At 48.1% G+C, this 17,446-nt stretch overlaps 1 protein-coding gene across 1 annotated transcript in view; it reads right to left on the reverse strand.

Moving 5' to 3' along the window:
• Nucleotides 1-17,446, reverse strand: part of LOC139049740 (growth hormone secretagogue receptor type 1-like) — a 297,774-nt gene that overhangs the window by 124,785 nt on the left and 155,543 nt on the right. The gene's annotated exons all lie outside the window — the stretch shown is intronic.

Raw genomic sequence — 17,446 nt, forward strand, 5'->3', positions numbered from 1 at the left:
AGACGTGGTTTCCATTCTTGGGCAGCGCACACACAAACGAAACACGAGAAAGAAGACAGGACAAGCGCTCGTTGAACTTAAAGTTTTTATATGAATAAAAGGATTATGTACCGAGTAATTATTAATTTCACGTGGGTTACATATAGAAACCGTCATACACTCAGGAGTGATCAATCAACGAGCTCGCTTCGTTTGCCAGATGTTTACTTCGCTCGGCGCACCGCAGTAATCCATGTCTGTCGTCTGCTTCTTTCGTACCATTTTCTTGTGAATCGGCAGAATTTCACTGGTGGCATCAACCTTTTCATGTTTACATTGCTGTCGTGACAGTTAACACAATAATAATTTCCGGTCATCCGAAGAGGCGCCGTCGCAAACAAGAGACGTTTCGCGCGCAGCGCGAACTGAACGCGGGCGCGACCGCGAAGGGAAGCGGCGACGGAACCCTACACCCGTTGGAGATGAAATCGCTCCGCCAGGGGAGAAACGAGCGCTGGCGTCTAGGATGAAACTTGGCGTGCGGTCGTCTATTAGCCCCGAGAAAGAGGAATGGCGCCCTCTCGCGAGTGACGTCACGGCCAGGACGCCGCTCGCTCCGGCTCGCTCGGCTGCCGCGCGCGCTCGTTCCCTTCGTGTATGCTTGGGGTATAGGTGGCTCGAGCCGTACGTATTGAAGAATAAGTCGGCTTCTTTCAGCTGCAATACCTTAACCACAGTTTCTTCTTCAAAAGCGTGTGAGTCGAGAAACTTTGCGACTTGGATATCGCAAGCTAAGTAGCGTTAAAGGGGTCTACAAGTTTTTGCAATGCATATATGCGCCGTGTCTATAGGTAAATTTTGACTAAAAAAAGAATATCTGCAAATTAAACGCGCGAAGTTGTGTGATGCTTCGCTAAACACTTAACATTCCTTTAGTATTTAGCTATGAGAGGTATTGCATTTTACGTGGAAGAAAAATTTGGTAATTGGCGTCAACATGTTATCCGATGTTAGAAAGACACTGCCCAGCGAAGCTGTCATCATGATTCCTATTACTCTGGCGTGTTGTTCTATTCAAATATGGCCGCTAATTAATGCGTAAAAAAATAGTTAGGCGCGCATTTCTTATGAAAATGTTTGCTGCTACTTTCATCCCCCTCTGAAACAGGCCTCCAAAAAACGAATTGCTCTTGGCTGCTAACACGACGGCGTGTCATGTAGAGTATTTACATAGTTAATTCACAAACACCATAGTAGCAATCACCTGAGAGAAAAGTTTCGTTGTTTAGATCGACAGCCACTCAATTGAAAATGATGAAATGTATCATAGTGGCCCTCAGTAGCCTTTATCGACAATATGGCACACCCCTGATCACGTAACTGTAGCAATCGACTGTCCGTATGGCGAGGCACGCTATGTTCGCGAAACCCATCAGTTCACTTCAACTTCGAATTAAAACCATAAAGCATTTTTTTACAGCGCCAACTGCAATGGCTAAAGTATTCTCGAGCTACTACTACGCAGCTTAGATTGCCTACAAAAGGAAAATTCAAGCACCTTTTGTCTCACCATGTCTCGATCCAGCCTTATTTAATTATACAAACGGATAATTATTCGCATCGTCCGTACATAAAAGAGAACCTTGCAGGCTAATTTAAGTTTGCTCCAATCCAATCGCAAACATTCATAAAGAAAGCACCACAAGCCTTGCATATACTTTCACTTGATTTCTGACCCTCCACAGGGGGAATTTCGATATCTTCAATATGTCCCATACTACTAGTCATTGACGCTTCGACTGCTTTCTGGCTGCAGCTATGCGGTCCAGCAGGCATACTTCACTAAAAAAATTGGGCCGAGCAGCCTGTGTCAGTTTGCCAAACAGATTCGTCATGTATATTCCTCAAGCAACAAGCACCAGTAAATTTCTCAAGTGAGTTTGATTTGATTTGATTTATTAATTTCCATTTACACACACACATGTACAGAGGACTGGTAAATGGAGGTGAATGAGGGAAAAAAGCCGCACAGACGCGGCTTGAGGTAATCTCACCCTCTTAGATACAATATGGCTGCATGGGGTAACACATCAAGCGCCATATAAATTACATTTATATAGTGGCCATAAAACATTGCAGTTATACAATATATGAAAGCACAGTGAAATATTTCCACGATAACAATGCAAAACACACTGAGGCATTGAAATAAATAAATGATATACACTTGGTAACATAGACAAAAAAAGAGGAACATAACATGCATTAATAATCCTTAACAAACGCGCTCTAAAGAGGTGAGTTGAACGTGTAGCACGGAAAAGGGCATATATATTGGTACATTCCTATTTGTACTCTGTAAATAGCTGTAAGCCTTCATTAACTTTACTTCAAATTTCCGCCGCTTAAAAAAAATAAACACGTGAAGAACCGCCTAATGTTGACAAGCAGTTAAAGAAGCAAGTGAGGCGTGTAGAATCTAAGCTCCAGTATTACTTAAGTCACCGTGCTACTGCCGAGCGTTTCTGTGAGGAAATGCAAAAATTCGATAATATACCATGAACTACTCGTCGTGAGCAAACCTGTCTTAGCGGAATAAAATCAACGTAACTGCTGTAGAAGTCATATATAGCCAGCTTTGTGACATGTTGCACCGCGGCAGGTATGGTATCATAACTGGATTCCTATAGGCTATGCTTTTGCGATTGTCTATCCGCGTATGAAAAACCCGCAATGGGCTGGTCTGCGTCGCTTCGGCTGGCACTGTAGCGTTGCCTTCGAGAGCTGCATTGTTGTCTAAGAAATTAGCTCTTTGAATAAATGTTCGCAAAGGAAGACGTCATAAAAATATATTTGAGACGACCACCATAAGTAAACAAGCAGAGAGAACGAGGGCGAACAAACGAAAACACCGCAGAAAGCGCCCGGACAACGCCCGAACTGTAGCAGACGACAGGCGCGAGTCATTGCCCTGACGTCACGCGAGCGGCGCTCGCAGCGCCGCTCGCGTTCGTTCTCGGGGCTAATACTTCAACGCGCGCGCCGTACGCTGCTATCTTCGGAGCATGCGCAGAAGGTTCGCCAAGTCGCGCGCCGTCCGCAAAAGCCGTCTGCGGAGTTGTGTTGGCGCCTTTTTCTTCGCGCGCAATGCATTGTGGGTCGACGCAGTCGGCGGTGCCGGCGTGCGAATGGCAGCGAATGGAGCAGGAGCCAAAGTTGCGCCGGGCCCGTCGGGGCGCGCTGGCAGCCGCCGGTTACGTCGGCGCTGCAGTGCGTCGGACTATTAGCCCCGAGAACGAACATGAGCGGCGCTGCGAGCGCCGCTCGCGTGACGTCAGGGCACGGACGCGCGCCTGTCGTCTGCTTTCTGTGGTGTTTTCGTTTGTTCGCCCTCGTTCTCTCTGCTTGTATACTTATGGTGGTCGTCTCAAATATATTTTTACGACGTCTTCCTTTGCGAACATTTATTCAAAGAGCTAATTTCTTAGACAACAATGCAGCTCTCGAAGGCAACGCTACAGTGCCAGCCGAAGCGACGCAGACCAGCCCATTGCGGGTTTTTCATACGTGGATAGACAATCGCAAGAGCATAGCCTATAGGAATCCAGTTATGATACCATACCTGCCGCGGTGCAACAAGTATGTCACAAAGCTGGCTATATATGACTTCTACAGCAGTTACGTTGACTTTATTCCGCTAAAACAGGTTTGCTCACGACGAGTAGTTCATGGTATATTATCGAATTTTTGCATTTCCTCACAGAAATGCTCGGCAGTAGCACGGGGACTTAACTAATACTGGAGCTTACATTCTACACGCCTCACTTGCTTCTTTAACTGCTTGTCAACATTAGGCGGTTCTTCACGTGTTCATTTTTTTTAAGCGGCGGAAACTTGAAGTAAAGTTAATGAAGGTTTACAGCTATTTACAGAGTACAAATAGGAATGTACCAATATATATTCCCTTTTCCGTGCTACACGTTCAACTCACCTCTTTAGAGCGCGTTTGTTAATGATTAATAATGTATGTTATGTTCCTCCTTTTTTGTCTATGTTACCAAGTGTATATCATTTATTTATTTCAATGCCGCAGTGTGTTTTGCATTGTTATTGTTCAAATATTTCACTGTTTTTCATATATTGTATAACTGCAATGTTTTATGGCCACTATATAAATGTAATTTATATGGCGCTTGATGTGTTACCCCTGTTTGATCCGCACCGATGGCACCGGCTGTTGGAATCTCAGCGCTGCCACCAGCTGTTGGAACCTCAGTGCTGACACCCGTTGTTGCAACCGGACCGTTGGCGCCCGTGGTTGCAAATGGGTCGCAAGCCCCAAGGGTAGCGTTGGCCTGGCGGCCTGGGGCACACTGGAAGCATCCGAAGGTCCCAGCAAAGCATGAGGCGACTGCTAACAGAACAACTTGTTTATTCTAGCATCGCAAAGAGCGGGCGGTCAGGTCGACCGAAGTAGAGAGACGGGAGAGCACGTTACTCAACAGAAGAAATCGGAGCCTCTCTCCTGGCGTCCGGGGCAGCTGCTCTTATACTCTTGGCGTCGCGGGCAAGAAGGAAGGTCACGGGACGACACCACGTGACAGCGGCGACGGACGGACTGAGAGACACGTTGGGACAAGGAGGTGACGCATCAGCCGGGCCGGCGCCGGTCAGACCTCCTCGCTTCACACTGGGGGAGCTCCTCTCCCCGGCTGCCGCGCTTTGACAAGCGTGGGCACACACACACACACGCACACACAAAGACACGTGGCACTGAACATGCCGGGACGCGCTCGGCGGGGATGCGTCGCGGCCGCTCCGAACGGGCCAAAATGTCTGCCGCTTTGAACGAAGCCCCGGCGTCCGTTGCATCCGCGCGTCGTAGGCGAAACGTAACAGACCGCCCCGCCGGGGGAGGGAGATCCCGATGGTCAGGGGACTGCATCCGCTGTCCGGAGGGATTTCGCTCGATGATGCTCATAACCGAAGTCGGTCGTCCCTCGGCGTTTCTTGAGCGCAGCGCACCGAGAAGGCCTCGTTCTCACGTTCAGGTTCACACAGGACACTGCAAAGTGACTTCAGGAGAGTTGCCATTTTTGTTCTCTTTCCCAGCAAGCGTTAGAACTGCTCCGAAACTCAGCCGCTCAGTCAGCAAGCACGGCACAACCCTCACTAAGCCATGCCAGGCTCTTTCCCCTTTTATACTACTGCCTAGTTCCTTACAGTAGTCTATAGCAGCACTCAGAACGCGTCCACAAATCGGAAAATTGCACTAGAAAGCACGTCATCACTTTGAAACACTACTAAAAGCAATATGTTAAAAATCCTGCCTCAGGAAGAAAAACATCAATAACAAACAATTTTGAGGCTGATTCCCACGTTAGGGGCTTCGACTTAAGCCATCGGCGTTACCGTTGAGACTCCCTTTTTGTAACGCACCTCAAAGGAATATTGTTGCAAAGCGAGGCTCCAGCGCAGGAGGCTGCCATTTGTGAAAGAGATAGTCTGCAGCCATTGGAGAGGGCAGTGATCCGTCTCGAAACATGCGAAGCGGAGATCGCAGCGAGCGACCGTACACTAGTTCAGCTGGCAAAAACCCCGTAGCCGCATGCGGCGCGGTCCTCAATGCAAACATCACCCCAGGAAGAAACAGCTCCCAGTCAGTTTGTTGTTCAAACCACAATGCTCTCAACACGCGCTTCATGATGGTGTGGAGCTTCTCAACGGAATTCGACTGGGGGTGGTGCACTGAGCTGTGTAGCAGCTTTACCCCGCACCTTTCGAGAAAGGCTGTCGTCAAAGCGCTAGTAAACACTGTGCCCTGATCTGATTGGATTTCCGCAGGAAAACCAACTCGCGCAAATATGCACAGTAGTGCATTGACTATCTCAACTGAGCTGAGTTCTTTAAGCGGCACTGCTTCAGGGAACTTTGTCGCTGGGCAGATCACAGTCAAAATGTGTCTGTACCCCGTGGCTGTTACCGGCAGAGGTCCCACTGTATCAATAACGAGCCGTCTAAAAGGCTCCGTAATGATAGGTACCAACTTCAACGGCGCCCTCGATTTGTCCCCTGGTTTGCCCACCCGCTGACAGGTGTCACATGTCTTCACAAAGTGGTCTGCGCCCCGAAAACACCCTGGCCAATAGTACTCTTGCAAGAGACGGTCCTTACTTTTCTTAACTCCTAGGTGTCCGGACCACGAACCCCCATGAGACAAGCGCAACAGATCCTGACGGTAGCACTGAGGCACGATCAGCTGATCGAACTCCACTCCCCTGCGGTCTACATACTTCCGGTACAAGACCCCACCTCTTTCCACAAAGCGAGCATTTTTCTTGGCGATACCTTCCTTGACAATGCAGCGTATGTTTTCTAGGCTGCCATCCTTCTTTTGCTCGGCTATCAAAGCCGACCGGCTGACTTTTAGCAACCTATTAAGTCCGTCTGACGTAGGCGCGATGAGCAAATCTTCAGATAGCTCTTCTAACTTTCCCGTGTCGAGCATTTCCTCTCCAGTATCTGGTGCCTTTAACGCTACAGGCTCAATTTTATTCAGTTCGGGCGTGCTCTGAATATCAGCTTGCTGCGCCTCTGACCCTTTCTCATCGTTCGACAACGTCGGCCCCGCAACTACCGCCTTTGCAGCGAGCTCCCGAACCTTCGATCTGGTTAAGGCCTGAACGCTAGCCTCACCAAACAAAAGCCCCTTCTCGCGCAGGAGGTGATCGGACCTGTTCGAAAATAGGTACGGGTACTGGGGGGGCAGCATAGATGACACTGCCGCCTCCGTCTCAAGTGCTCCGAAAGGACCTTCAATAAGCACTTTTGCTACGGGCAGACACACGCTATGAGCTTCCACGGCTTGTTTGATCCATGCGCACTCGCCCGTGAACATATCGGGTTCTACGTAAGAGGGGTGAACTACATCCATCGTAGCTGCGGAATCGCGAAGCACTCGGCACTCTTTCCCGTTCACGAGGAGGTCTCGCATGTAAGGCTCGAGAAGCTTCATGTTCTCGTCAGTGCTGCATAATGACAAAAACACGACTTTTGTTTTTGTTTCCGGACACTGCGCCGAAAAGTGACCCGGCTTCTGGCACGTATAACACACGCGCGCTTGCCTCGCCTCAAACCGCTTTCTGCGTTCGGCTTCGGCTGCCGCCGTCTCCTTACGTTCGGTCGGACTGCTTTCACTCGCGTCCGCACTACGTGTGTCCCCCTTTGCTCTCATGGGCGTGAACTTCGGCCTCTCAAACTTGGAGCCAAATTCACCCTTTTGACCGTCCTTAGCTCCGCGAGCCCGACGCGTCACAAACTCTTCGGCTAGCTCAGCGGCTCTAGCCACCGTACTAACGTCTGGCCTATCCAAGACCCAGTACCTCACGTTCTCAGGTAACCGACTATAAAACTGTTCCAGCCCGAAACACTGCAGAACTTTCTCGTGGTCACCAAACGGTTTCTCTTCTTTGAGCCACTCCTGCATGTTTGACATAAGCCTGTAGGCAAACTCTGTATATGACTCACTTCTGCCTTTCTCATTTTCCCGAAACGTCCGACGGAACGCCTCCACTGACAGCCTGTACTTTTTTAGCAGACTCGATTTCACTTTGTCGAAATCCTCTGCCTCCTCTCTCTTCAAGCGAGCGACTACGTCGGCCGCCTCGCCGGGTAACAAAGTGAGCAAGCGCTGTGGCCACGTTTCCCGAGAGAACCCCTGCTTCTCGCACGTTCGCTCAAAGTTAACCAGGAACAAACCAATGTCCTCTCCAAGCTTAAACGGCCGCATCAGGTCAGTCATTTTAAACAATACTCGTTCTCCTGCACCGTGTGCCTGACTTCCATTACGAGCGCGTTCCATCTCTAACTCGAGACGTTTCATTTCCAAAGCGTGTGGACGGTCGCGCTCTCTTTCTTTCTCTTGTTGCTCTCGCTCTTTTTCTTTCTCTTGTTGCTCTCGTTCTATCTGTTGTTTACGTTCACGCTCATCTTTCTCTTGTTGCTCTCGCTGTTGCTGTTCTTTAAGTTCGCGTTCCTGTCCTTTTGCCGTCTCCCTCTCCTCAATGGTCTCAAGGCATTCCGACAGCTCGTCATCCTCAGCTCCTAACTCAAGAATAGCCCTTAGCAGTTCTGGTTTTCTGAGTTTGTCTGAGACATCCAGACCCAACTCTCTTGCAAGCTCCAACAATTTCGGTTTGCGCAACGACTTCAAATCCATGGCTGCTCTGAATGCTGCTTTCTCTACTGCCTACTATTGTCTTGCCGCAAACTAACCCGGCAGCAACGACAACCACAATTACCAGCTCTGTTTCTGACACTAACAAAAGCCTGGCAAAACTCAGAAGAAGAAAGTCCCGCACTCACCAAACCTCGCAGCCAAGAATTCAGCGCAGTCGTTCCGCTGCAGGCAACCAGTCATCACACAGGGCTCGTTGCACTGCTCCCGGATGGTCGTTGTGCTGCTCAGCATACAGTCAACCGCATATCTTCGCTGCTGGCCTCCGTTGTCGCGATCTCACCGCTGGCAACCAGATGTTTGATCCGCACCGGTGGCACCGACTGTTGGAATCTCAGCGCTGCCACCAGCTGTTGGAACCTCAGTGCTGACACCCGTTGTTGCAACCGGACCGTTGGCGCCCGTGGTTGCAAATGGGTCGCAAGCCCCAAGGGTAGCGTTGGCCTGGCGGCCTGGGGCACACTGGAAGCATCCGAAGGTCCCAGCAAAGCATGAGGCGACTGCTAACAGAACAACTTGTTTATTCTAGCATCGCAAAGAGCGGGCGGTCAGGTCGACCGAAGTAGAGAGACGGGAGAGCACGTTACTCAACAGAAGAAATCGGAGCCTCTCTCCTGGCGTCCGGGGCAGCTGCTCTTATACTCTTGGCGTCGCGGGCAAGAAGGAAGGTCACGGGACGACACCACGTGACAGCGGCGACGGACGGACTGAGAGACACGTTGGGACAAGGAGGTGACGCATCAGCCGGGCCGGCGCCGGTCAGACCTCCTCGCTTCACACTGGGGGAGCTCCTCTCCCCGGCTGCCGCGCTTTGACAAGCGTGGGCACACACACACACACGCACACACAAAGACACGTGGCACTGAACATGCCGGGACGCGCTCGGCGGGGATGCGTCGCGGCCGCTCCGAACGGGCCAAAATGTCTGCCGCTTTGAACGAAGCCCCGGCGTCCGTTGCATCCGCGCGTCGTAGGCGAAACGTAACACCCCATGCAGCCATATTGTACCTAAGGGGGTGAGGTTACCTCAAGCCGCGTCTGTGCGACTTTTTTCCCTCATCCACCTCCACTTACCACTCCTCTGTACAAGTGTGTGTGTAAATGGAAATTATTAAATCAAATCAAACTCACTTGAGAAATTTACTGGTGCTTGCTGCTTGAGGAATATACATGACGAATCTGTTTGGCGAACGGACACAGGCTGCTCGGCCCAATTTTTTTAGTGAAGTATGCCTGCTGGACCGCATCGGTGCAGCCAGAAAGAAGTCGAAGCGTCAAGATTATTAGGGACATATTGAAGATATCGCAATTCCCCCGGTGGAGGGTCAGAAATCAAGTGAAAGTATATGCGAGGCTTGTGGTGCTTTCTTTATGAATGTTTGCGATTGGATTGGAGCAAACTTAATTTGCCTGCAAGGTTCTCTTTTATGTACCGACGAAGCGAATAGTTATCCGTTTGTATAATTGAATAACGCTGGATCGAGACATGGTGAGACAGAAGGTGCTTGAATTTTCCTTTTGTATACAGGAAATCTAAGCTGCGGTGTAGTAGCTCGAGAATACTTTAGCCATTCCAGCTGGCGCTGTAAAAAACATGCTTTATGGTTTTAATTCGAAGTTGTAGTGAACTGATGGGTTTCGCGAACATAGCGTGCCTCGCCATACGGACAGTCGATTGCTACCGTTACGTGATCAGGGGTGTGCCATATTGTCGATAAAGGCTACTGAGGGCCACTATGAAACATTTCATCACTTTCAATTGAGTGGCTCTCGATCTTAACAACGAAACTTTTCTCTCAGGTGATTGCTACTATGGTGTTTGTGAATTAACTATGTAAATACTCTACATGACGCGCCGTCGTGTTAGCAGCCATGAGCAATTCGTTTTTTTGGAGGCCTGTTTCAGAGGGGGATGAAAGTAGCAGCAAACTTTTTCATAAGAAATGCGCGCCTAACTATTTTTTACGCATTAATGAATGGCCATATTTGAATAGAACAACACGCCAGAGTAATAGGAATCATGATGAGAGCTTCGCTGGGCAGTGTCTTTCTAAAATCAGATAACATGTTGACGCCAATTACCAAATTTTTCTTCCACGTAAAATGCAATGCCTCTCATAGCTAAATACTAAAGGAATGTTAAATGTTTAGCGAAGCATCATACACAACTTCGCGCGTTGAATTTGCAGATATTCTTTTTTTAGTCAAAATTTACCGATAGACACGGCGCATATATGCATTGCAAAACCTAGTAGACCCCTTTAACGCTACTTAGCTTGCGATATCCAAGCCGCAAAGTTTCTCGACTCACACGCTTTTGAAGAAGAAACTGTGGTTAAGGTATGGCAGCTGAAAGAAGCCGACGTATTCTTCAATACGTACGGCTCGAGCCACCCATACCCCAAGCATACACGAACGGAACGAGCGCGCGCGGCAGCCGAGCGAACCGGAGCGAGCGGCGTCCTGGCCGTGACGTCACTCGCGAGAGGGCGCCACTCCTAATTCTCGGGGAAGGAGTTGTTTTCGCCAAAGTAACGTAGCGCGCGCGCGTCACGTCGGGCTATAAAGGGCCCTTATCTGTTGAAATGAGCTTTCGCTAAACTCACCGGAAAGGTTAGTTATGAGTGCATAGCGTGTCTAGTTTCTGAGATCATTCGGCGATTCTGGCACCCGTACGCCTAACGAGACATATCCACACAGCAACAGCAGTATGGTTGTTAATGGACCGTCTTGCCTTGGAATCATTTGGCACGAGGCACCAGACGGCGCCCCGTTTTATAACGTTTTCTTTACGCTCGTGTTTACGTAAGGTAAACTAAAGGAGTTGAAAGGACAAGCACCGTAAGGTCCCTCAATGGTGCTTACGTTTAGTCCGTAAGGCGACAAACGCTATTCTAAAACGGTCTATTAGCTGAAATATAATGCACGTGGTAAAAGGGGCCCGCCCCCAAGACTGCGCAGTGGCGCAGACATACCATAAGTTCCAGAGCTAAACACTTTCAGAGTGCTGGTAGTTATTAAACCAGTACTTCACGTGTCAATGTAGTCCGGGGGCCAGTTCCATAACGGGCACTGTGTCGGAGCTCATATTTCACGTGGCTTCAGATATGTCAGCAAATAACTGTCACAAAATCACGGTATTTACTTTTTTAGGTCTTAACATTAGACAACCAAAATATATGTCGCAAACACTCATCCTAATGCATTAGTATTTTTCATTCCAACGTACATGTCCGCGCTGCTTCATCTGCTTCATAGTACTGAAGGATATTTCTAATGCGCAGCTGTTTTAGCGCGAAAGCGTTAAGGGCCCCGTGGCTCAGAAAATCTCGTGTAGGCGTCGTTGTCAGTGAGCAAACATTTTCGTACATATTTAGGCATATGTAGGTATATGCCATGCGTTGCTAGATGACATGCGGTATATGCGGGTTATGTTGTCACAACATTCCATCTCTAAAGTTGCTCATACTTTGTCTACAGTCTTGACAAAGTTATTCGACGGAATTTCGAGACTGACAGAGCCCACAAACAAACGCCATGAAACAAAATACTGAAGCGAATACCTTTTATGTGAAATCTTTTAAAACTGACATATTAAAAGTGCAAAACAACGTCAGGAACCTGAAAATTATGTAATTTTCTTGGCGCGGCTGTGCACTACCTCCGCGATCGGCCCATGCAAGAGGCTGCGTTTCTACAAGAACGCTCTCCTCGTGCAAAGCATTCGACGCCACCCTTACCCGGTAAGCATTACAGTTACGTAAGCTGCAGTTGCCGGGAAGCGTGAGAAGAAGTCAGGAATCTTTTAATGCTATCATGTTTGACTCCTACGAGGAAGCTTTAGCTCGGGTGCTCCTATCTAAATACATGTAAAAGGAGAATTCGTTTTTCCCGGCAACCACTGCACCAAATGTGACGAGGGTTGTTACATTTAAAAGAGAAACTTCAAATCTTGTGACTCCTTGCTTCGAATTCTCAATTGAAGCTTTCGATTTTTTTATTAAAAATTGTCAAAATTCGAACATTTCCAGAAAAGGAAACTAGGAAGCTTACAATGCTCTAACTCAGCAATGAAAAATGATACCACAATTCTGGGAATTGCACCTAACAATGCATCTAAAGCAACCAAAATTGACAACCCGCCGTGGTTGCTCAGTGGCTATGGTGTCGGGCTGCTGAGCACGAGGTCGCGGGATCGAATCCCGGCCATGGCGGCCGCATTTCGATGGGGGCGAAAACACCCGTGTACTTAGATTTAGGTGCACGTTAAAGAACGAGGTGGTCGAAATTTCCGGAGCCCTCCACTACGGCGTGCCTCATAATCAGAAAGTGGTTTTGGCACGTAAACCCCCATAATTTAATTTTTTTTAAGCAAAATTGATGTGTTACACATAAATCTCAAGAAAATTCGTAATATGGTGATACTTTACCGAACCCTCGTGAACAACGTAACACATTTATGTAAGATATAAAATGACATAGCAAAGTTGTCCGCTTTCGATGATCTAATGGATGCCGTTTACAGAACCGCGATATGTGTTCTTGATGCAGAGCTCTTAATTTCTAAACTTGGTGCTTCTATTTTTTTGGGACCTTTGAATTTGTGAAAATCTTTTTAACAAAATTCAGGCCCTATATCGAAATACAGCTTACAGCAGACACTAGAATTTAACTTTCTCTTCAAAACGCAACAAAGTTCATTAAAATCGGTCCAGGGGTTATCTCAGAAAACGTTTTTTTTTTCGTTTTACATAGGCCGCGCAGGAGTTGGGCCCGAGCTGAAGCTTTCTTTAAAGGCAAAGCTTAAGGGTCCCCCGACTTTTTATTTCAAAGGACGCCAGGAAATCGAGCCTGATGTCAGCAACGCTCAGAAATGTAATCGGGAGCCCACACAATCTTCTAGCACACCTTCTGTGATGTACCGTAGCGCTGAGGTGCTTCTTGTATATTGTAGAAGAATGTATTGTAGAGGAAGAAGTGCACGGCTGAGCACGTGCCTTTAGGCTCATGAACTTGATTTGCACCAAGAAAACCAGTCCATGATTTCACACTTCTTCCTTAGGAAGCCTATTGCACTATCAAAATGCCAGCTCTTTTTAACTGCACCAAATAAAAAGACCAACCAATATAAGTCTTGGTGTAATCATTTTATCATTCGATTGTTCATATTGGTAATTTCTAGATACGGAGTAAGTTGAGATGTTGTGTGCGCAATTAACGAAGCTACGTCAATTATATATACAAGTATGAATCTTAATTGGCTAAAGAAAATGAGTAGTTTGGAGCCCGTCCTCGCGATAATCTAGCCGAGCGAGGACATTTTGATTCAACATGCTTCTGTAAGAGCTATGCGAACAAATATTTTCACATTTAACGGTCTCGGAAAGCGTAACTGACGCAGAAAAAGAACTCCTGTAAAGTCAACCTGACCGCACCTAGCCGTACGCCTCGTCCATGTCAATTGTATGGCTCCGTGAGCGTGTTCCTGGTGGCCAGTCCGCTTTCGATCTTTATTAACGCTGTTTATTCGAAGGCAAGCAGTTCACAGTTTTAATATCAATATAGCAGCGAAAGTGTGCCGCTGAAAACTTGCTTGGCCGTAGAAGCGACGCATGACACAATGATAGTGCAGGTTTAGCGCGTCGCTGGCTTCGAGACAATGAGCTGCCGCCGTGGGGAGGAAGATAACGAAGGTTAACAACTAGATAGCAGCTTACGGAGCCGTGACGATGGTGACGGTGCCATCGTGGCGAAATCTGGGACGGCGATATTGACGGCTCAGGCTGTTTTTCTTTTACTTTGATTTGACCTTCAGAAAGAGATAGTGCTATGGTGCTATAAATGCTGAGTCATTCCTTTTTGACTAGTAGATTTAAATACGGGTTTAAATATCCTCCATATTCCATTCATCCATGGGAGTATAGCGTAAGCCGGGAAGTGCTGTCACACACACACGCACACACACACACAGGCACGCACGCACCCACACACACGTACGCACACATGCGCACGCACACGCACGCTCGCGCACGCACGCGCACACGCACGCGCGCACACACAGACGCACGCACACAGACACACGCACGCAGACACACACACACACGCAGACACACAAACGCACGCACGCGCACACAAACGCACATACGCACGCACACAAACACACACACACACGCACGCGCGCACACATATATGCACGCAGGCACGCATGCGCACACTCTTAAAATTTTCACACCCTTATGGGTGTAATGCGGGTGTATTTATCTTTTCACCCTTGTAAACACACTTGAAACACTCTTTTTTAACGTATCTTATTTTGTTATAATAGCGCAAGCTTGACAAGGACAAGCTTGCCTTCATGTGTGTCAGATGTGCCTTCTGTTGTCCTTGTCAAGCTTGCGCTATAACAAAATAAGATATGCCGTACCAACAAGCCCCTATTGCTATCCTCATCGACTTTTTTAACGGAAAAGGGTGTTCAACAAGAAAACACCCTTGAAACACCCTTGTCTTTCTAATTTACACCCTAATTATAAGGGAGTAAGGGAACAAGGTTACAGTATATGATAAATGAACATTGCCAGTTAACGCGTTGATATTGCCTATACATGAAACGCGTGCTACCTGCGCTTGAATCAGGTAGCTGGAATGATTAGATCGGGGCATCTAGGCAGCAGCGCACAGACTCCGAACAGCGGTCAAAAATGAAGTTTCCCACGAATGTTGATAACGAATGCATGACACTAACGCGCAGACTTTGCATAGCCAGATATCTGCAAAAGGCTTCAATGACCAGTGGCAAAATATTTACAAAGCTATCACTGAATACCTAAAGGTGTGCAACCAGTTAGACTAGGAATGGTTAGGAGTGAGGGCTAACGGTAAATAGCTCACCAACTTACGGTTTGTACATGACATTGGCGTATTCAGCAACGCTGCAGACTATTTGCAACAAACGTTTGAGGACCTTGGCGAAGAACGTGTAAAAGTCTGATTGAAAGTTAGTATGCAGAAGAGAAAAGTAATGTTCCGTAGCCGTCATGGTCGGCAGTCAGCCTCTAGAACCTGCGCAGAAATACGTTTATTGAGGTTAATTACTCGCAGGGGCCTCTGATCAAGGAAATTAACAAAAATAAAAATTAGCTGGAGAGCTTACATCAGGCATTACTAAATCATGGCAAGGGAGCTTACTGCTAATCATTGCTTTCTACCGTTACTAAGGTATGGGGTCGAAACTTGGAATTTACCAAAGAAGCTTGGGAATTCGTTGAGGACCACACAACGAGCGATGGAATGAAAAATATTAGGCATGACGATAATATACTGGAAGACAGCGACGTGGATTAAAGAGCGAACGGGGATAGCTGATATTCTGGTTGACATAAAGATGAAGAAGTCCTGCTGGGCAGACATTGCAATGCGTAAGAGAGAGAACTGCTGGTCTATTGGAGTTGCAGAATGGGTGCTAAGGGAAGGGAAGCACAGTCGAGGACGGCAGAGAATGATGTGGACATGATGGAATTAGGAAACTTGAAGACACGTGGAACCAGTTAGCACAAGACAGGGGTATTGGAGATCGCTGGAGAAACTTTCGTCCTACGATGGACATCAAAATAAGCTGATGATGATGATGATATGACGAGATCCATGCTAGCTTCGCGGCTTGTCATTCATGTTATGTCATGCATGCCTGTCATGCACGTTCTGATAGCTCGATTTGCGTCGATTGCGGGGGGGGGGGGGGTCAAGTAGCGGCGTAGCCTAGTGCGGCACGCCGGGCACTTGTAACGCTCACTAACAGTAATTTTTTTGCTGCTATTGCAATGACCCCGCTTCTTCCCCCTCCACGGTCAATTAGGACCCCCCCCCATCCCACAAAACATTTTCTGGCTACGCCACTGTGGGAAGGGGTGTAAGATTGCTCTAGACCCCTCCCCCTAACTTGTCAACGGAAACGGGGGAGGGGAGGGCAGCTGCCGCCGGGCCGCATACCTTAGGCAGCCATATACCGGCTGCATTTCCTTTTGGACGTGAATGCTGCTCTAATGTCATTACACAGTAGGATTCATGGCGGTTCGAGGCCCATGCAACAATAAAAAAAACTACATACAGCCATCAGCAAGTCTTAGCTTGAGCATATCTTTGGGAGCTGGGCAAGACTTATAAAAAGAAAAGCTTGGCACCCCTTTTACATGCATTGTCAACTCTGGATCCCACCGCTGACTGCACATTTCCGATAAAAAAAATCACACAGGAACTCCTCTGGGATTGGTCTGAGTATGCGTAAGCATTGTGACTCTTCCTAATCTACACGCAGTCCATGTCGTTATCAATGTTATGAGACTTGATCCGACGAGTATAAAAGACAGCGCTGCGGCGACACGAACTGCTGTGGTCGGCGGCGCCAAGTGAATGGCGCAAGCGAAGTACTGCAGGTGGCGGGGCCAGGCGCGCTGGTGACGTTCCGTTCGTTTTGAGCTGTTATCGCTCTTTAGCACTTCTCATCCGCGTCGAACCATTATCAACCGTTCTCCGGCGGTGGCTGCTTGTGGCACGGCCGCGCGAACCGTATCTTGAAAGCGAACTGCTATGTGGACTGCTGAAAACTTCACGCGCTGTGTTCTCACCGTTTACTTCGCTTTGAAAACAGACGCGCGTACACCTATCTTGAAAGTGATATGCGAAAAGCGCATAGTGCGGCATGAGCTGAGAGCTTCGTGAGCACTGTGTTCTCGCCGCTTCGAAGCGAGAGCTAGCACGGAGGTGAATTCACTCGCTGCTGCGGGTTCTATTTTGAAAGATATCGTGCGGTACGGACTGACGGACGGATGGTTTTTCTTGTTGGGGAAGTATAGAAATGCTTACGCTATAAAAAAATCGCAGGGTTCACGGATGTCGCTATAGCAACCAACTCCAACCTACTCCCCCGCCCCCCGCTGAGCGATGCCGTCTTGATCGCCCCCTCCCCACCCCAGGAAAAGGGACACTACGCCTATATCTCAGTTGAAGAAACGATGATGAAACGTTAATAACGACAAGAACGGCATTTTCTAACGCGTTGTCTTATGGCCTCCGAGATTTGCGCGCGAAGCTGGCGCGCGCGAACCTGGGAGGCCATAATTGGCTGCTTAATAGCATAAAAAGACAAAAAGATAATACCGAACAACACAGTCGAAAATGCAAACAAAGAACAGATATTAACTATACTGTTTGGGGAAAAGAAATAAAAAATTA

Source organism: Dermacentor albipictus, chromosome 1 (genome assembly GCF_038994185.2).
Source record: "Dermacentor albipictus isolate Rhodes 1998 colony chromosome 1, USDA_Dalb.pri_finalv2, whole genome shotgun sequence".
Lineage (NCBI taxonomy): Eukaryota > Metazoa > Arthropoda > Arachnida > Ixodida > Ixodidae > Dermacentor > Dermacentor albipictus.